The 21,974-nt window shown below is 31.4% G+C and overlaps 1 protein-coding gene across 4 annotated transcripts in view; it reads right to left on the minus strand.

Annotated features, from left to right (window-relative positions):
- Positions 1-20,813, minus strand: part of sfmbt2 (Scm like with four mbt domains 2) — a 121,855-nt gene extending 101,042 nt beyond the window's left edge. For 2 of the 4 annotated variants that reach the window (XM_061983538.2, XM_061983541.2), the window contains exons 1-3: positions 20,713-20,813; positions 20,464-20,621; positions 3,382-3,450 (exon numbers count right to left, since the gene is read on the minus strand). The gene's annotated coding sequence lies outside the window, so the exon portion shown is untranslated. The other 2 variants (XM_061983539.2, XM_061983540.2) reach the window with 2 other exon arrangements.
- Between the last annotated feature and the right edge of the window lie 1,161 nt (positions 20,814-21,974).

Genomic DNA, 21,974 nt, shown 5'->3' on the forward strand with positions numbered 1-21,974 from the left:
AACTACGCAAGAGTGTAATTGAAGACATATTTGCCTCCACATGAACTCTTTTAGAGTGTGGGTGAGGACATTTGACAACAGCTGAAGAACTAAACACTATACCATGACTCAAATTTAACTGCGGCAAAAGCTGCGACGGCCCTTGTGACTTGCCGTAATACTCTAAAAAATGGACCAACATCAGCGGCAAGAACATGCCGTGACAGCCCTTGACTTTTGACTTGTTAATGGACGAGGGATGTAACAATAAACAGTATAATGATCATTTGCGATAAAATTCCCGACCGTTAGTCACAGCGTCTATTTTTTAATTACCGAAAACCGTTACTTATTAATGCTATTTGGGATACACGAAATCAGGCGCATGCGCACTAGCGTTGTTTGGCTTGATAATCATGGCGGACTCACTACACGGACTTTGCTGCGGAGATTTCCCCTCGGAGTAAACGGAGCCAAGCGCTTGGTTTAACGTCATTTTCGCCGTGCGTTTAAAGAGCGCACTGCTGTGTTTAGATGGAGACAGGTGTTGACAATATTGGAGACACTTGTCCCCACGCTAAAAGTATACAGCGAAGGAGAAAACTGTATGATGTTTTTATTTTCTCAACACAGCATCTATCAGCTGTGACGGAGAGTTAATGATGTGAGGAAACATGCAGCAGGTGATGTGTCGTGAACGTTGTCACAACTTGTTTATAAAGTCTTTAGTTTGTTTACAGGGATGTTCACTCCTTTATTTAACTGCATCAGTGTTCAAATAACATCAATACTAGCTATAATGCTTTGTCATCTCATCAAATTGAACACAGGCTGTGAAGGTTGTGTATTCGATGTGAGAGGTGTCACTCCTGTTTATTTCTGTTGGCCAAACTGTTGCACTGAACCACAAGGAGGCGTTTTTGGAGAAAAGCAAAGCTTGTTTATTAGACTTCATCTTCATTAGCCAAACTGCTTTGTTTAATATTGATATAAAAAACTTTTTTTTTTACATGACTTGTGTTTTTTTCATGTCACAAATTTATTACTTCAAAAACCATTCATGTGACAGTTTTAGTGTATATAGTTCATTCCTATATGACATATTTCTGCTCAAACTCTTAATGGATATGTACTGATACACATCTACATGTACATCCAAGCTTAAAAAACAGGTAATAAAAAAAAAAAAAACCTCCCTATCAAAATGTAAAAATTGAGATAAAGGCATCATGTAATGACAAAAAGCTGACAAGTTGATATTAATAGTGACTTCTTTTTTTTTTTTAACAGTTTATATGTATATATGCATGCATGCTTTGGAGCCCCTGCCCGGAAAGAAAATAATGTTTGCCTTGGTTCCCTAAAATATGAGCCCTCCTTTAAAGCAACACCTTAAAAAGTTCAAATTCGAGGCCTGCTATATGTACTAGAACTAGTTTGCTGCTGCTGTGGCGAAATCATTCTGAGCACAAAAGAAATCAAAAATGTTTACTAAATATTTTTATGAATAAAAAAAATGTTAAAAGGAAAATTGCGAATTTATAAAGCCCATATCTTAAAACACTTATGCCTCCTATAGGATTTGTTTTTTAACATTATAGGATTTCTTTTAATCAAAATTATTGTTGATTGGCCTGTAATGGAGCATCATGTACATTTCCCCCCTTCCTGCCTTTCCCTAAAGTGTGGCTGCCAGAGATTTAATGATCAAACTGGTTATTATTGAGGGCCACTTTGCAGTTATGGTTGTCCTCAGAGGGCCGCATGTAACAATGAGTTTATATATATATATATATATATATATACACACACACATTTTATTTATTTATATATATATATACACAAAAAAATAATTCCATTATATATATATATATATATATATATATATATATATATATATATATATATATATATATATATATATATATATATATATATATATATATATATAAAGATTTACGGTAAAAAAAACAACTGGCAGCTCTGTGCTAAAAACACAGAGCTATATATATATATATATATATATATATATATATATATATATATATATATATGTATGTAAGATTTTACGGAAAAAAAAAACTGGCAGCTCTGTGCTAAAAACAGTGGTATTGTTTTTGCATTCCATTTATTCAATTTTTTTATATGCTGTAAAAAAAAAAAAGCAGCTTATGAAATTATTTTTTTTGTATATATATATATATATATATATATATATATATATATATATATAAAGAATTTCAGTGAATTACAGCTATATATATATATATATATATATATATGAATTACAGCTATATATATATATATATATATATATAATAAAAGAAAGACTTAAATTTCAGTGAATTACAGCTATATATATATAGCTGTAATTCACTGAAATTCAAGTATTTCTTATATATATATATATATATATATATATATATAAGAAATACTTGAATTTCAGTGAATTACAGCTATATATATATATAGCTGTAATTCACTGAAATTCAAGTCTCTCTTTTATTATATATATATATATATATATATATATATATATATATATATATATATTTCTTATATATATATATATATATATATATATATATATATATATATTTCTTATATATATATATATAAGAAATACTTGAATTTCAGTGAATTACAGCTATATATATATATAGCTGTAATTCACTGAAATTCAAGTCTCTTTTATTATATATATATATATATATATATATATATATATATATATATATATATATATATATATATAGATACACAAAAAAATAATTTCATAAGCCACTTTTTTTTTTTTTACAGCATATAAAAAAAATTAATAAATGGAATGCAAAAACAATACCACTGTTTTTTTTAGCACATAGCTGCCAGTAGTTTTTTTTTACTGTAAAATCTTGTTTTTTTTCAATGGGTTTATTGTTAGTTTTTTAATGTTTTAGTGTCTTACTGTATATGGAAAAAAACAGTGCCAAAGTTGATTTTACGGTAAAAACTCAGTCGGTGGAGTTTAACCTTAAAATCTATTGTCAATTTTACAGTCCACAATTTCATTGGTAATTTGTTTTGAAATCATAACTATCTTTATTTTAACAAAACATATGTTTGGAATACAAGATAGTATAATATTTTGATGTTTTGATAATATTGAATTTTAAAAGATATGCAATTGCATGCAGTACATGATTTTTAATGTCAAAAAGGGAAATAATTATATTTAGAAAGAAAAGATTAAGCATTTTATTAACGCATATTATTTCCAGGCTTTCGCGGGCCACATAAATAATGTGGCGGGCCAGATTTGGCCCCCGGGCCTTGAGTTTGACACCTGTGATTTAGAAGATTAACTATCACTGCATGCCTTTTATTGCATTAGTGCCTATTAGGGCACGGTTTGAGACTCACCCAGGAGGTGTTTGCTCTTGGTATCTTGACGTTGACTTCTTCCAAACTTGCAACGAACAGCCTTGGATGCTATGGGGAAAAAAAGAAGAGTCACTAACCTAAAAAGGGCATTTTGAATCAACATTTAGTGGAAAATTACATATTTTCTTGTGACTGTCAACATATTATACATACAATAATGTCTCATGATGAAAACGCAAGAGAAAAAAAAAGGGCACACTAAAAAATGTTGGGTTAAAAAACCCAACTGCTGGTTCAGAAAAGGACAAACCCCTTATGAGTTATTTTAACTCAACATTTTGGGTTAATTTTTTCAACCCAACTTTTGCGTTGAATTATTTAACCAAAAAGCTGAGTAATGTTCACTACAATGTTGGGTTATTACAAACCCAACCATTAGGTTGCGCAATTTAGCGCTCCTTGACCCAATAGTTGGTTGAAAATGATACATTTTACTGCTGGTTTGTCCTACTCCTTCACAACTACTGATCACAATTGTTTTTATTCCATTAAATGTAACCCAACTGCTGGTACAGAAAAGGATTTGAGTTATTTTAACTCTTAACATTTTGGGTTAATTTTTTCAACCCAACTTTTGCGTTAAAATTATTTAACTAAAAAGTTGAGTTATGATAACTTAATGTTGATTGATTCATAACCCAACTATTGGGTTGAATTTATTTAACACAAAAAAGATGAGTTATGCTCACTACAATGTTGGGTTATTCCAAACCCAACTATTGGGTTGGGCAATTTAGCGCTCCTTGACCTAATAGCTGGTTGAAAATTAAGACATTTTACTGCTGGTTTGTCCTACTCCTTCCCAACTACTGATCAACATTATTTTTATTCCATTAAAATATACTCAAAAGCAAGATATGAGTGACTTTTTTTTTTTTTTTTTTACAAGAATTGCCGTGTATGGTCATAGCCGTATTTTCCGCACTATTAGCCGCACCTAAAAACCACAAATTTACTCAAAAGCTGACAGTGCGGCTTTTAACCCGGTGCGCTTTATATATGGATTAATATTAAGATTCATTTTCATAAAGTTTCGGTCTCGCAACTTCGGTAAACAGCCGCCATCTTTTTTCCCGGTAGAACAGGAAGCGCTTCTTCTATGCAAGCAACCGCCAAGGTAAGCACCCGCCCCCATAGAACAGGAAGCGCTTCTTCTTCTACTGTAAGCAACCACCCGCCCGCGTAGAAGAAGAAAAAGCGCGCGGATATTATCATTTCCTTTGTGTGTTTACATCTGTAAAGACCACAAAATGGCTCCTACAAAGCGACAGGGATCCGGTTCATGAAAAGACGCAATCTCTCCATCCGCACACGGATTACTATTTCACAGCAACTGATATTCCTGTGAACCGCACTGTGGATACAATGGGAGCACGTACGGTGAATATTCGCACCACAGGGAATGAGAAGTCATCCTTCACTGTGGTTCTAGCTTGCCATGCTAATGGCCAGAAACTTCCACCCATGGTGATATTCAAAAGGAAGACCTTGCCAAAAGAGACCTTTCCAGCCGGCGTCATCATAAAAGCTAACTCGAAGGGATGGATGAAGAAAAGATGAGCGAGTGGTTAAGGTAAGTTTAAGTTTACGCGAAGAGGCCGGTTGGCTTTTTTCACGCAGCTCTGTCCATGTTGATATACGACTCCATGCGCGCCCACATCACGCTGGTTTTAATATATTATTAAAGTTTGACTGACCTATCTGACTGTTTTTTTGACATTCCTTTAGCGCAGTTAGATGCGGCTTATAACACGGGGCGGCTTATAGGTGGACAAAGTTTTGAAATATGCCGTTCATTGAAGGCGCGGCTTATAACCCAGGGCGCCTTATGGTGCGGAAAATACGGTAGTTCTATACAGCATGCTCAAATAATTTCATGTACATAACATGTGTGATTGTAAATAATGTTAATGAGATTAATCCTTAATAAAATTCCCTTCAAGAAAAAAGTACCTTTTTAATAAAAAATTTTAAAAAAGCCTTTTACCCAAAAATGCATTACTCATTAAAAAACAACCCAAAAATGGTTTATAGTTTTGAAAACCCAGAAATGTAGTTAAAATAATTCCCTTATAACCCAAAAAATGAAATACTCTTCATAAAAATAACACTCGCAACTCGTAAATTGGGTTAAAACATAACCCAATTTTAACCCAATTGCTGGTTCAGAAAAGGACAAACCCCTTATTTGAGTTATTTTAACTCAACATTTTGGGTTACTTTTTTCAACCCAACTTTTACGTGGAATTATTCAACCAAAAAGTTGAGTTATGATAACTTAATGTTGGGTTATTCCCAACCAAACTATTGGGTTGAATTATTTAACCCAAAAGTTGAGTTATGCTAACTCAATGTTGGTTGATTCATAACCCAACTATTGGGTTGAATGTATTTAACACGAAAGCTGAGTTCTGCTCACTACAATGTTGGGTTATTCCAAACCAGAACTATTGGGTTGCGCAATTTAGTGCTCCTTGACCCAATAGTTGTTTGAAAATGATACATTTTACTGCTGGTTTGTCCTACTCCTTCACAACTACTGATCTAAATTGTTTTTATTCCATTAAATTTAACCCAACTGCTGGTACAGAAAAGGATAGGAGTTATTTTAACTCTTAACATCCACCCATCCATTTTCTACCGCTTGTCCCTTTTGGGGTCGCTGGAGCCTATCTCAGCTGCATTCGGGCGGAAGGCGGGGTACACCCTGGACAAGTCGCCACCTTATCGCAGGGCCAACACAGATAGACAGACACATTCACACACTAGGGACCATTTAGTGTTGCCAATCAATCCTTTTGGGTTCATTTTTTCAACCCAACTTATGCATTAAAATTATTTAACCAAAAAGTTGAGTAATGATAACTTAATGTTAGGTTATTCCCAACAAAACTATTGGGTTGAATTATTTAACCCAAAAGTTGAGTAATGATAACTTAATGTTGATTGATTCATAACCCAACTATTGGGTTGAATTTTTTTGACACAAACGTTGAGTTATGCTCACGACAATGTTGGGTTATTCCAAACCCAACTATTGGGTTGCGCAATTTAGCGCTCCTTGACCCAATAGTTGGTTGAAAATGACACATTTACTGCTGGTTTGTCCTACTCCTTCCCAACTACTGATCACAATTATTTTTATTACATTAAAATATACTCAAAAGCAAGATATGAGTGACATTTTTTGTATGGTCATAAAATATTTTCATGTACATAAGATAACAGCTTCTTCTGTCAGGCCGTAAGACTCTGGAACGCATTAAAATAATCCCCTCAATTTCCCACAAAAAATGGATTAACTGGCTGGAATATAAAGACAATATAACATACATCCATAAACGTGGATGCATATGCAAAAGTGCAATATATTTATCTGTACAGTAATCTATTTATTTATATCTGCACCTTATTGCTCTTTTATCCTGCACTACCATGAGCGAATGCAACAAAATGTTGTTCTTATCTGTACTGTAAAGTTCAAATTTGAATGACAATAAAAAGTCTAAGTCTAATGTGTGATTGTAAATAATGTTAATGAGATTAATCCTTAATAAAATTCTAATCAAGAAAAAAGTACTTTTTTAATAAAACAAAGCCTTTTACCCAAAAATGCGTTACTCATTGAAAAACAACCCAAAAATGGTTCATAGTTTTGAAAACCCAGAAATTGAGTTAAAATAATAACCTTATAACCCAAAAAAAGGATTGCTCTTCATACAAATTACTCCAAAATGTAACCCAACACTCGCAACTCATAAATTGGGTTATCAAAAATAACCCAGCATTTTTTTTTAGTGTGCAAGAGTCCTAAAAGAGTCCACGTTTTACTCATGACAATAAAAAGAAAGTCTAAGTCTAATGTGTGATTGTAAATAATGTTAATGAGATTAATCCTTAATAAAATTCTAATCAAGAAAAAAGTACTTTTTTAATAAAACAAAGCCTTTTACCCAAAAATGCGTTACTCATTGAAAAACAACCCAAAAATGGTTCATAGTTTTGAAAACCCAGAAATTGAGTTAAAATAATAACCTTATAACCCAAAAAAAGGATTGCTCTTCATACAAATTACTCCAAAATGTAACCCAACACTCGCAACTCATAAATTGGGTTATCAAAAATAACCCAGCATTTTTTTTTAGTGTGCAAGAGTCCTAAAAGAGTCCACGTTTTACTCATGACAATAAAAAGAAAGTCTAAGTCTAATGTGTGATTGTAAATAATGTTAATGAGATTAATCCTTAATAAAATTCTCATCAAGAAAAAAGTACCTTTTTAATAAAACAAAGCGTTTTACCCAAAAATGTGTTACTCATTGGAAAAAAAAAATGTTTCATAGTTTTTGAAAAAAAAAAACAGAAATTGAGTTAAAATAATACCCTTATAACCCAAAAAATTGATTGCGCTTCATAAAAATAACTAAAAAATGTAACCCAACACTCGCAACTCATAAATTGGGTTATCAAAAATAACCCAGCATTTTTTTTTTTAGTGTGCAAGAGTCCTAAAAGAGTCCACGTTTTACTCATGACAATAAAAAGAAAGTCTAAGTCTAATGTGTGATTGTAAATAATGTTAATGAGATTAATCCTGAATAAAATTCTAATCAAGAAAAAAGTACTTTTTTAATAAAACAAAGCCTTTTACCCAAAAATGCGTAACTCATTGAAAAAACAACCCAAAAATGGTTCATAGTGTTTAAAAAAAACAAAAATGTAGTTAAAATAATATCATTATAACCCACAAAATGGATTGCTCTTCATACAAATTACTCCAAAATTTAACCCAACACTCGCAACTCATAAATTGGGTTATCAAAAATAACCCAGCATTTTTTTTTTAGTGTGCAAGAGTCCTAAAAGAGTCCACGTTTTACTCATGACAATAAAAAGAAGACTAATGTGTGATTGTAAATAATGTTAATTAGATTAATCCTTAATAAAATTTCCACCAAGAAAAAAGTACCTTTTTAATAAAACAGAGAAAGCCTTTTAGCCAAAAATGCGTTACTCATTGAAAAACAACCCAAAAATGGTTCATAGTTTTGAAAACCCAGAAATTGAGTTAAAATAATACCCTTATAACCCAAAAAATTGATTGCGCTTCATAAAAATAACTAAAAAATGTAACCCAACACTCGCAACTCATAAATTGGGTTATCAAAAATAACCCAGCATTTTTTTTGTGTGTGTGCAAGAGTCCTAAAAGAGTCCACGTTTTACTCATGACAATAAAAAGGAAGTCTAAGTCTAATGTGTGATTGTAAATAATGTTAGAGATTAATCCTTAATAAAATTCTAATCAAGAAAAAAGTACTTTTTTAATAAAACAAAGCCTTTTACCCAAAAATGCGTAACTCATTGAAAAAACAACCCAAAAATGGTTCATAGTTTAAAAAAAAAAAAAAAAATGTAGTTAAAATAATATCATAACCCACAAAATGGGTTGCTCTTCATACATATTACTCCAAAATTAAACCCAACACTCGCAACTCATAAATTGGGTTATCAAAAATAACCCAGCATTTTTTTTTTAGTGTGCAAGAGTCCTAAAAGAGTCCACGTTTTACTCATGACAATAAAAAGGAAGTCTAAGTCTAATGTGTGATTGTAAATAATGTTAATGAGATTAATCCTTAATAAAATTCCCACCAAGAAAAAAGTACCTTTTTAATAAAACAAACAAAGCCTTTTACCCAAAAATGCGTTACTCATTGAAAAACAACCCAAAAATGGTTCATAGTTTTAAAAAAAAACAAAAATGTAGTTAAAAAAATATCATTAAAACCCACAAAATGGGTTGCTCTTCATACAATTTACTTCAAAATTAAACCCAACACTCGCAACTCATAAATTGGGTTATCAAAAATAACCCAGCATTTTTTTTAGTGTGCAAGAGTCCTAAAAGAGTCCACGTTTTACTCATGACAATAAAAAGGAAGTCTAAGTCTAATGTGTGATTGTAAATAATGTTAATGAGATTAACCCTTAATAAAATTCCCACCAAGAAAAAAGTACCTTTTTAATAAAACAGAGAAAGCCTTTTACCCAAAAATGCGTTACTCATTGAAAAACAACCCAAAAATGGTTCATAGTTTTGAAAACCCAGAAATTGAGTTAAAATAATACCCTTATAACCCAAAAAATTGATTGCGCTTCATAAAAATAACTCCAAAATTTAACCCAACACTCGCAACTCATAAATTGGGTTATCAAAAATAACCCAGCATTTTTTTAGTGTGCAAGAGTCCTAAAAGAGTCCACGTTTTACTCATGACAATAAAAAGGAAGCCTAAGTCTAATGTGTGATTGTAAATAATATTAGAGATGAATCCTTAAGATTATCATCAAGAAAAAAGTACCTTTTTAATAAAACAAAGCGTTTTACCCAAAAATGAGTTACTCATTGAAAAAAAAAAAAAAGTTTCATAGTTTTTGAAAAACCAGAAATTGAGTTAAAATACCCTTAACCCCAAAAATTGATTGCGCTTCATAAAAATAACTAAAAAATGCAACCCAACACTCGCAACTCATAAATTGGGTTATCAAAAATAACCCAGCATTTTTTTTAGTGTGCAAGAGTCCTAAAAGAGTCCACGTTTTACTCATGACAATAAAAAGGAAGTCTAAGGCTAATGTGTGATTGTAAATAATGTTAGAGATGAATCCTTAAGATTATCATCAAGAAAAAAGTACCTTTTTAATAAAACAAAGCGTTTTACCCAAAAATGCATTACTCATTGGGAAAAAAAAAATGTTGAGTTAATCATGATTAATCGCAGGTTAATACGAACCAGCATCATTTAAATGACTTTAAGAAAGAGCCCGATTTGGACATAAATGCAAATGTCATTGAGGAGCATTTTTAAATGTTTTACAAAGCCCAGAACCAGTGAAGTTGGCACCTTGTTTAATTCGTGAATAAAAAGAGAATACATCCATCCATCCATTTCTTACTCATGACAATAAAAAGGAAGTCTAAGTCTAATGTGTGATTGTAAATAATGTTAATGAGATTAATACTTAATAAAATTCCCACCAAGAAAAAAAGTACCTTTTTAATAAAACAGAGGAAGCCTTTTACCCAAAAATGCGTTACTCATTGAAAAACAACCCAAAAATGGTTCATAGTTTTGAAAACCCAGAAATTGAGTTAAAATAATAACATTATAACCCAAAAAATTGATTGCGCTTCATAAAAATAACTCCAAAATTTAACCCAACACTCGCAACTCATAAATTGGGTTATCAAAAATAACCCAGCATTTTTTTTTTTAGTGTGCAAGAGTCCTAAAAGAGTCCACGTTTTACTCATGACAATAAAAAGGAAGTCTAAGTCTAATGTGTGATTGTAAATAATAATGTTAATGAGATTAATCCTTAATAAAATTCTCATCAAGAAAAAAGTACTTTTTTAACAAAACTAACAAAGCCTTTTAGCCAAAAATGCGCTACTCATTGAAAAACAACCCAAAAATGGTTCATAGTTTTGAAAACCCAGAAATTGAGTTAAAATAATAACCTTATAACCCAAAAAATGGATTGCTCTTCATAAAAATAACTCAAAAATGTAACCCAACACTCGCAACTCATAAATTGGGTTATCAAAAATAACCCAGCATTTTTTTTTTAGTGTGCAAGAGTCTTAAAAGAGTCCACGTTTTACTCATGACAATAAAAAGGAAGTCTAAGTCTAATGTGTGATTGTAAATAATGTTAATGAGATTAATCCTTAATAAAATTCTCATCAAGAAAAAAGTACTTTTTTAATAAAACTAACAAAGCCTTTTAGCCAAAAATGCGTTACTCATTGAAAAACAACCCAAAAATGGTTCATAGTTTTGAAAACCCAGAAATTGAGTTAAAATAATAACCTTATAACCCAAAAAATGGATTGCTCTTCATAAAAATAACTCAAAAATGTAACCCAACACTCGCAACTCATAAATTGGGTTATCAAAAATAACCCAGCATTTTTTTTTAGTGTGCAAGAGTCCTAAAAGAGTCCACGTTTTACTCATGACAATAAAAAGGAAGTCTAAGTCTAATGTGTGATTGTAAATAATGTTAATGAGATTAATCCTTAATAAAATTCTCATCAAGAAAAAAGTACCTTTTTAATAAAACAAAGCCTTTTACCCAAAAATGCGTTACTCATTGGGGAAAAAAAAAAATGTTTCATAGTTTTTGAAAAAAAACAGAAATTGAGTTAAAATAATACCCTTATAACCCAAAAATGGATTGCGCTTCATAAAAATAACTAAAAAATGTAACCCAACACTCGCAACTCATAAATTGGGTTATCAAAAATAACCCAGAATTTTTTGTTTTAGTGTGCAAGAGTCCTAAAAGAGTCCACGTTTTACTCATGACAATAAAAAGGAAGTCTAAGTCTAATGTGTGATTGTAAATAATGTTAGAGATGAATCCTTAATAAGATTATCATCAAGAAAAAAGTACCTTTTTAATAAAACAAAGCGTTTTACCCAAAAATGCGTTACTCATTGGAAAAAAAAAATGTTTCATAGTTTTTGAAAAAACAGAAATTGAGTTAAAATAATACCCTTATAACCCAAAAAATTGATTGCGCTTCATAAAAATAACTCCAAAATTTAACCCAACACTCGCAACTCATAAATTGGGTTATCAAAAATAACCCAGAATTTTTGTTTTAGTGTGCAAGAGTCCTAAAAGAGTCCACGTTTTACTCATGACAATAAAAAGTCTAAGTCTAATGTGTGATTGTAAATAATGTTAATGAGATTAATCCTTAATAAAATTCTCATCAAGAAAAAATTAATTTTTTAATAAAACAAAGCGTTTTACCCAAAAATGCGTTACTCATTGGGGGAAAAAAAATGTTTCATAGTTTTTGAAAAAAACAGAAATTGAGTTAAAATAATACCCTTATAACCCAAAAAATTGATTGCGCTTCATAAAAATAACTAAAAAATTTAACCCAACACTCGCAACTCATAAATTGGGTTATCAAAAATAACCCAGCATTTTTTTTTAGTGTGCAAGAGTCCTAAAAGAGTCCATGTTTTACTCATGACAATAAAAAGGAAGTCTAAGTCTAATGTGTGATTGTAAATAATGTTAATGAGATTAATCCTTAATAAAATTCTCAAGAAAAAAGTACTTTTTTAATAAAACAAAGCCTTTTACCCAAAAATGCGTTACTCATTGAAAAACAACCCAAAAATGGTTCATAGTTTTGAAAACCCAGAAATTGAGTTAAAATAATAACCTTATAACCCAAAAAATTGATTGCGCTTCATAAAAATGACTCCAAAATGTAACCCAACACTCGCAACTCATAAATTGGGTTATCAAAAATAACCCAGCAATTTTTTTTAGTGTGCAAGAGTCCTAAAAGAGTCCACGTTTTACTCATGACAATAAAAAGGAAGTCTAAGTCTAATGTGTGATTGTAAATAATGTTAATGAGATTAATCCTTAATAAAATTCTCAAGAAAAAAGTACTTTTTTAATAAAACAAAGCCTTTTAGCCAAAAATGTGTTACTCATTGAAAAAAATAAAATACAATGGTTCATCGTTTTTGAAAGCCCAGAAATTGAGTTAAAATAATACCATTATAACCCAAAAAATGGATTGCTCTTCATAAAAATAACTAAAAAATGTAACCCAACACTCGCAACTCATAAATTGGGTTATCAAAAATAACCCAGCATTTTTTTTTAGTGTGCAAGAGTCCTAAAAGAGTCCACGTTTTACTCATGACAATAAAAAGGAAGTCTAAGTCTAATGTGTGATTGTAAATAATGTTAATGAGATTAATACTTAATAAAATTCTAATCAAGAAAAAAGTACTTTTTTAATAAAACAAAGCCTTTTACCCAAAAATGCGTAACTCATTGGAAAAACAACCCAAAAATGGTTCATAGTTTTTTTTTAAAAACAAAAATGTAGTTAAAATAATATCATAACCCACAAAATGGGTTGCTCTTCATACAAATTACTCCAAAATTAAACCCAACACTCGCAACTCATAAATTGGGTTATCAAAAATAACCCAGCAATTTTTTTTAGTGTGCAAGAGTCCTAAAAGAGTCCACGTTTTACTCATGACAATAAAAAGGAAGTCTAAGTCTAATGTCTGATTGTAAATAATGTTAATGAGATTAATCCTTAATAAAATTCCCACCAAGAAAAAAGTACCTTTTTAATAAAACAGAGAAAGCCTTTTACCCAAAAATGCGTTACTCATTGAAAAACAACCCAAAAATGGTTCATAGTTTTGAAAACCCAGAAATTGAGTTAAAATAATACCATTATAACCCAAAAAATTGATTGCGCTTCATAAAAATAACTCCAAAATGTAGTAACCCAACACTCGCAACTCATAAATTGGGTTATCAAAAATAACCCAGCAATTTTTTTTTTTGTGTGCAAGAGTCCTAAAAGAGTCCACGTTTTACTCATGACAATAAAAAGAAAGTCTAAGTCTAATGTGTGATTGTAAATAATATTAGAGATGAATCCTTAAGATTATCATCAAGAAAAAAGTACATTTTTAATAAAACAAAGTGTTTTACCCAAAAATGAGTTACTCATTGGAAAAAAAAAAAAAGTTTCATAGTTTTTGAAAAACCAGAAATTGAGTTAAAATAATACCCTTAACCCCAAAAATTGATTGCGCTTCATAAAAATAACTCAAAAATGTAACCCAACACTCGCAACTCATAAATTGGGTTATCAAAAATAACCCAGCATTTTTTTTTAGTGTGCAAGAGTCCTAAAAGAGTCCACGTTTTACTCATGACAATAAAAAGGAAGTCTAAGTCTAATGTGTGATTGTAAATAATGTTAATGAGATTAATCCTTAATAAAATTCTCAAGAAAAAAGTACTTTTTTAATAAAACAAAGCCTTTTAGCCAAAAATGTGTTACTCATTGAAAAAAATAAAATACAATGGTTCATCGTTTTTGAAAGCCCAGAAATTGAGTTAAAATAATACCATTATAACCCAAAAAATGGATTGCTCTTCATAAAAATAACTAAAAAATGTAACCCAACACTCGCAACTCATAAATTGGGTTATCAAAAATAACCCAGCATTTTTTTTTAGTGTGCAAGAGTCCTAAGAGTCCACGTTTTACTCATGACAATAAAAAGGAAGTCTAAGTCTAATGTGTGATTGTAAATAATGTTAATGAGATTAATACTTAATAAAATTCTAATCAAGAAAAAAGTACTTTTTTAATAAAACAAAGCCTTTTACCCAAAAATGCGTAACTCATTGGAAAAACAACCCAAAAATGGTTCATAGTTTTTTTTTAAAAACAAAAATGTAGTTAAAATAATATCATAACCCACAAAATGGGTTGCTCTTCATACAAATTACTCCAAAATTAAACCCAACACTCGCAACTCATAAATTGGGTTATCAAAAATAACCCAGCAATTTTTTTTAGTGTGCAAGAGTCCTAAAAGAGTCCACGTTTTACTCATGACAATAAAAAGGAAGTCTAAGTCTAATGTCTGATTGTAAATAATGTTAATGAGATTAATCCTTAATAAAATTCCCACCAAGAAAAAAGTACCTTTTTAATAAAACAGAGAAAGCCTTTTACCCAAAAATGCGTTACTCATTGAAAAACAACCCAAAAATGGTTCATAGTTTTGAAAACCCAGAAATTGAGTTAAAATAATACCCTTATAACCCAAAAAATGGATTGCGCTTCATAAAAATAACTCCAAAATTTAACCCAACACTCGCAACTCATAAATTGGGTTATCAAAAATAACCCAGCAATTTTTTTTAGTGTGCAAGCGTCTTAAAAGAGTCCACGTTTTACTCATGACAATAAAAAGGAAGTCTAAGTCTAATGTGTGATTGTAAATAATGTTAATGAGATTAATCCTTAATAAAATTCTCATCAAGAAAAAAGTACCTTTTTAATAAAACAAAGCCTTTTACCCAAAAATGCGTTACTCATTGGGGAAAAAAAAAAATGTTTCATAGTTTTTGAAAAAAAACAGAAATTGAGTTAAAATAATACCCTTATAACCCAAAAATGGATTGCGCTTCATAAAAATAACTAAAAAATGTAACCCAACACTCGCAACTCATAAATTGGGTTATCAAAAATAACCCAGAATTTTTTGTTTTAGTGTGCAAGAGTCCTAAAAGAGTCCACGTTTTACTCATGACAATAAAAAGGAAGTCTAAGTCTAATGTGTGATTGTAAATAATGTTAGAGATGAATCCTTAATAAGATTATCATCAAGAAAAAAGTACCTTTTTAATAAAACAAAGCGTTTTACCCAAAAATGCGTTACTCATTGGAAAAAAAAAATGTTTCATAGTTTTTGAAAAAACAGAAATTGAGTTAAAATAATACCCTTATAACCCAAAAAATTGATTGCGCTTCATAAAAATAACTCCAAAATTTAACCCAACACTCGCAACTCATAAATTGGGTTATCAAAAATAACCCAGAATTTTTGTTTTAGTGTGCAAGAGTCCTAAAAGAGTCCACGTTTTACTCATGACAATAAAAAGTCTAAGTCTAATGTGTGATTGTAAATAATGTTAATGAGATTAATCCTTAATAAAATTCTCATCAAGAAAAAATTAATTTTTTAATAAAACAAAGCGTTTTACCCAAAAATGCGTTACTCATTGGGGGAAAAAAAATGTTTCATAGTTTTTGAAAAAAACAGAAATTGAGTTAAAATAATACCCTTATAACCCAAAAAATTGATTGCGCTTCATAAAAATAACTAAAAAATTTAACCCAACACTCGCAACTCATAAATTGGGTTATCAAAAATAACCCAGCATTTTTTTTTAGTGTGCAAGAGTCCTAAAAGAGTCCATGTTTTACTCATGACAATAAAAAGGAAGTCTAAGTCTAATGTGTGATTGTAAATAATGTTAATGAGATTAATCCTTAATAAAATTCTCAAGAAAAAAGTACTTTTTTAATAAAACAAAGCCTTTTACCCAAAAATGCGTTACTCATTGAAAAACAACCCAAAAATGGTTCATAGTTTTGAAAACCCAGAAATTGAGTTAAAATAATAACCTTATAACCCAAAAAATTGATTGCGCTTCATAAAAATGACTCCAAAATGTAACCCAACACTCGCAACTCATAAATTGGGTTATCAAAAATAACCCAGCAATTTTTTTTAGTGTGCAAGAGTCCTAAAAGAGTCCACGTTTTACTCATGACAATAAAAAGGAAGTCTAAGTCTAATGTGTGATTGTAAATAATGTTAATGAGATTAATCCTTAATAAAATTCTCAAGAAAAAAGTACTTTTTTAATAAAACAAAGCCTTTTAGCCAAAAATGTGTTACTCATTGAAAAAAATAAAATACAATGGTTCATCGTTTTTGAAAGCCCAGAAATTGAGTTAAAATAATACCATTATAACCCAAAAAATGGATTGCTCTTCATAAAAATAACTAAAAAATGTAACCCAACACTCGCAACTCATAAATTGGGTTATCAAAAATAACCCAGCATTTTTTTTTAGTGTGCAAGAGTCCTAAAAGAGTCCACGTTTTACTCATGACAATAAAAAGGAAGTCTAAGTCTAATGTGTGATTGTAAATAATGTTAATGAGATTAATACTTAATAAAATTCTAATCAAGAAAAAAGTACTTTTTTAATAAAACAAAGCCTTTTACCCAAAAATGCGTAACTCATTGGAAAAACAACCCAAAAATGGTTCATAGTTTTTTTTTAAAAACAAAAATGTAGTTAAAATAATATCATAACCCACAAAATGGGTTGCTCTTCATACAAATTACTCCAAAATTAAACCCAACACTCGCAACTCATAAATTGGGTTATCAAAAATAACCCAGCAATTTTTTTTAGTGTGCAAGAGTCCTAAAAGAGTCCACGTTTTACTCATGACAATAAAAAGGAAGTCTAAGTCTAATGTCTGATTGTAAATAATGTTAATGAGATTAATCCTTAATAAAATTCCCACCAAGAAAAAAGTACCTTTTTAATAAAACAGAGAAAGCCTTTTACCCAAAAATGCGTTACTCATTGAAAAACAACCCAAAAATGGTTCATAGTTTTGAAAACCCAGAAATTGAGTTAAAATAATACCATTATAACCCAAAAAATTGATTGCGCTTCATAAAAATAACTCCAAAATGTAGTAACCCAACACTCGCAACTCATAAATTGGGTTATCAAAAATAACCCAGCAATTTTTTTTTTTGTGTGCAAGAGTCCTAAAAGAGTCCACGTTTTACTCATGACAATAAAAAGAAAGTCTAAGTCTAATGTGTGATTGTAAATAATATTAGAGATGAATCCTTAAGATTATCATCAAGAAAAAAGTACATTTTTAATAAAACAAAGTGTTTTACCCAAAAATGAGTTACTCATTGGAAAAAAAAAAAAAGTTTCATAGTTTTTGAAAAACCAGAAATTGAGTTAAAATAATACCCTTAACCCCAAAAATTGATTGCGCTTCATAAAAATAACTCAAAAATGTAACCCAACACTCGCAACTCATAAATTGGGTTATCAAAAATAACCCAGCATTTTTTTTTAGTGTGCAAGAGTCCTAAAAGAGTCCACGTTTTACTCATGACAATAAAAAGGAAGTCTAAGTCTAATGTGTGATTGTAAATAATGTTAATGAGATTAATCCTTAATAAAATTCTCAAGAAAAAAGTACTTTTTTAATAAAACAAAGCCTTTTAGCCAAAAATGTGTTACTCATTGAAAAAAATAAAATACAATGGTTCATCGTTTTTGAAAGCCCAGAAATTGAGTTAAAATAATACCATTATAACCCAAAAAATGGATTGCTCTTCATAAAAATAACTAAAAAATGTAACCCAACACTCGCAACTCATAAATTGGGTTATCAAAAATAACCCAGCATTTTTTTTTAGTGTGCAAGAGTCCTAAGAGTCCACGTTTTACTCATGACAATAAAAAGGAAGTCTAAGTCTAATGTGTGATTGTAAATAATGTTAATGAGATTAATACTTAATAAAATTCTAATCAAGAAAAAAGTACTTTTTTAATAAAACAAAGCCTTTTACCCAAAAATGCGTAACTCATTGGAAAAACAACCCAAAAATGGTTCATAGTTTTTTTTTAAAAACAAAAATGTAGTTAAAATAATATCATAACCCACAAAATGGGTTGCTCTTCATACAAATTACTCCAAAATTAAACCCAACACTCGCAACTCATAAATTGGGTTATCAAAAATAACCCAGCAATTTTTTTTAGTGTGCAAGAGTCCTAAAAGAGTCCACGTTTTACTCATGACAATAAAAAGGAAGTCTAAGTCTAATGTCTGATTGTAAATAATGTTAATGAGATTAATCCTTAATAAAATTCCCACCAAGAAAAAAGTACCTTTTTAATAAAACAGAGAAAGCCTTTTACCCAAAAATGCGTTACTCATTGAAAAACAACCCAAAAATGGTTCATAGTTTTGAAAACCCAGAAATTGAGTTAAAATAATACCCTTATAACCCAAAAAATGGATTGCGCTTCATAAAAATAACTCCAAAATTTAACCCAACACTCGCAACTCATAAATTGGGTTATCAAAAATAACCCAGCAATTTTTTTTAGTGTGCAAGCGTCTTAAAAGAGTCCACGTTTTACTCATGACAATAAAAAGGAAGTCTAAGTCTAATGTGTGATTGTAAATAATGTTAGAGATGAATCCTTAATAAAATTCTCATCAAGAAAAAAAGTACCTTTTTAATAAAACAAAGCGTTTTACCCAAAAATGCGTTACTCATTGGGGGAAAAAAAATGTTTCATAGTTTTTAAAAAAACAGAAATTGAGTTAAAATAATACCCTTATAACCCAAAAAATTGATTGCGCTTCATAAAAATAACTAAAAAATGTAACCCAACACTCGCAACTCATAAATTGGGTTATCAAAAATAACCCAGCATTTTTTTTTAGTGTGCAAGAGTCCTAAAAGAGTCCACGTTTTACTCATGACAATAAAAAGAAAGTCTAAGTCTAATGTGTGATTGTAAATAATGTTAATGAGATTAATCCTTAATAAAATTCTAATCAAGAAAAAAGTACTTTTTTAATAAAACAATGCGTAACTCATTGAAAAAACAACCCAAAAATGGTTCATAGTGTTTAAAAACAAACAAAAATGTAGTTAAAATAATATCATTATAACCCACAAAATGGGTTGCTCTTCATACAAATTACTCCAAAATTAAACCCAACACTCGCAACTCGTAAATTGGGTTATCAAAAATAACCCAGCATTTTTTTTTTAGTGTGCAAGAGTCCTAAAAGAGTCCACGTTTTACTCACCTTGCTTTTAAAGGCAAACTATAAAGAAATATGCACTTCCTGTTGAAAAGGGATGCGTCCGTTTGACCCAATTAAAGCAAATTTGCACTGACGTCAAAACCCTGAAACGCGCTTATCTAACCAAAGAGAAAGCGAGCAAACGTGCGTGCTAAAAGTGAAAGAGGAAACGTATGGCGGCCATGAGGAAGAGGAAGAGGAGGAAGATGCGTGGCGTGTACTTTGCACGGCGGGAAAAAACCCGCAGACACTTGCCCAGCGCACGCTTCCAATTTGATTACATCAACCTGGCGTGTGCGCATCGAAAGAGACCGAATTGGGCGAGGGTCGCGGCGCGGGCGTGTTTTTTCCTCTCCCAAAAGCTCTTCAAAGTGGCAGTTTTTTTTATTGGGGACGAGACCGCCATGTTGAACGTCTCGTGACGTCACTGTCAGCGTTGGCTGCTTTCCAAAGGCTTTTTTTTTTAGTTTTTTTTTTTTTAAAACGCACGTTTATACGCTCGTTAGAAGACAAAAAAGAAACAAAGTGACTAACGTTTTGTCTTTGCGGCAACTTTACGTACTTTTGATTCCAGGTGGGGGAAAAAATAGCAAAGCCGAGCGCAGGCACATTTTGGGGACAAGTTAAGCTAGCGTGGCGACTGTTTTCACCACAAACATTCTCGTTTTTTTTTTTAAAAGCGAGGCGAAATAAGTCAAAGTTGTTCCCTCCGTCGACGCCACTCTTCCCCGCCCCGACACCTGCCTTACCTGGACGGACAAGTCGCTCCCCCCGCCTGACAGTGACAGGACACTTCCGTCTTGAGGACCCCCGCCGGGCACGTCTTTCAGCTGCCGCCGCCACCACTCCAATATGGCATCTGACGTCCGCGCATGCGCAATTTTTCTACCATTTAGGCGTCCCTGACCTTTGCGTGCACAAAAAAAAAACCATCAAAGCCGTCGTTTCATTAAAACCTCTGACAATGGTAAAAAAAATGGTCACTTAGTTGTACTTACAATAACAACGTTAAACACTTGCCCACCTTCCTAATCCATTGTTTCAACAACTATTCGGTTAATCCTCTTTTTCTTGTTTGGCAGTCAACAGTAGCCTCTAGTGGCTGCGTTGCGTCACGCATGACGTAGTTCCAAAGGTTCGAACCCCAACACTCACTTGTCCAAAAGCTTTATAACGTCACACTCCATTAGTCTCTTTGTTAGGAGGGGATGAAAGTGATGAAACATAAAAAATAAAAATAAAAGTTTTTTGTGCATTTTACAAACCTTTAATTAACAAGCACATGAAAAACATGAGTGGAACTATCGCGAGAAGACAAAGAGCAAGTCAATATTTTTGTTGTTGTTGCTATTTGACTGTCATCATTTTATTGTGAGTACTTTTTAGGACTTGGACTTAGACAAACTTTATTGACCCACCAGGGAAATTGTCCCACACAGTAGCCCAGTTACAAAGGATGGAAAGGGTAAGGATGGAAAGGATACTGCAGGTATAAAGTAGACTCAAAACTTACCATAGTAGCAATATAAAAATATAACATATATGTAATATTTACATATTATATATACAGTATACACTGCAAAAAGTCAGTGTTCAAAAACAATAACAAAAAAAATACAAAAATGAGGGGTATTTTATTTGAACTAAGCAAAATGATCTGCCAATAGAACAAGAACATTTGGCTTGTCAAGACTTTCCAAAACAAGTCAAATTAGCTAACCTCAATGAACCCAAAAATACCTTAAAATAAGTATATTCTCACTAATAACAAGTACACTTTTCTTGGTAGAAAAAACAAATATGAGACCTTTTTTCTAAATATGTTTAAAAATATTCTTAAATGAAGTAAATGCTAGTGCCATTATCTTGACATAATGATATGCGCTCGGCGTTACATTTCTTGCCATTTTCCCATCGATAACATGACATCATCGCGCCAAGTGCGTGCTCTTTCGGCCAATTAGTGCACAAGAAATATATATATATATATATATATATATGTATGTCCATCCATCCATCCATCCATTTTCTACCGCTTATTCCCTTTGGGGTCGCGGGGGCGCTGGAGCCTATCTCAGCTACAATCGAGCGGAAGGCGGGGTACACCCTGGACAAGTCGCCACCGCATCGCATATGTATGTGTGGGGGGAAAAAATCACAAGACTATTTCATCTCTACAGGCCTGTTTCATGAGGGGGGGTACCCTCAATCATCAGGAGATTTTAATGGGAGCATTCGCATACCATGGTTTATATAGGGC

The sequence above is a fragment of the Nerophis lumbriciformis genome, linkage group LG25 (assembly GCF_033978685.3).
Source record: "Nerophis lumbriciformis linkage group LG25, RoL_Nlum_v2.1, whole genome shotgun sequence".
In the NCBI taxonomy this organism is placed as follows: domain Eukaryota; kingdom Metazoa; phylum Chordata; class Actinopteri; order Syngnathiformes; family Syngnathidae; genus Nerophis; species Nerophis lumbriciformis.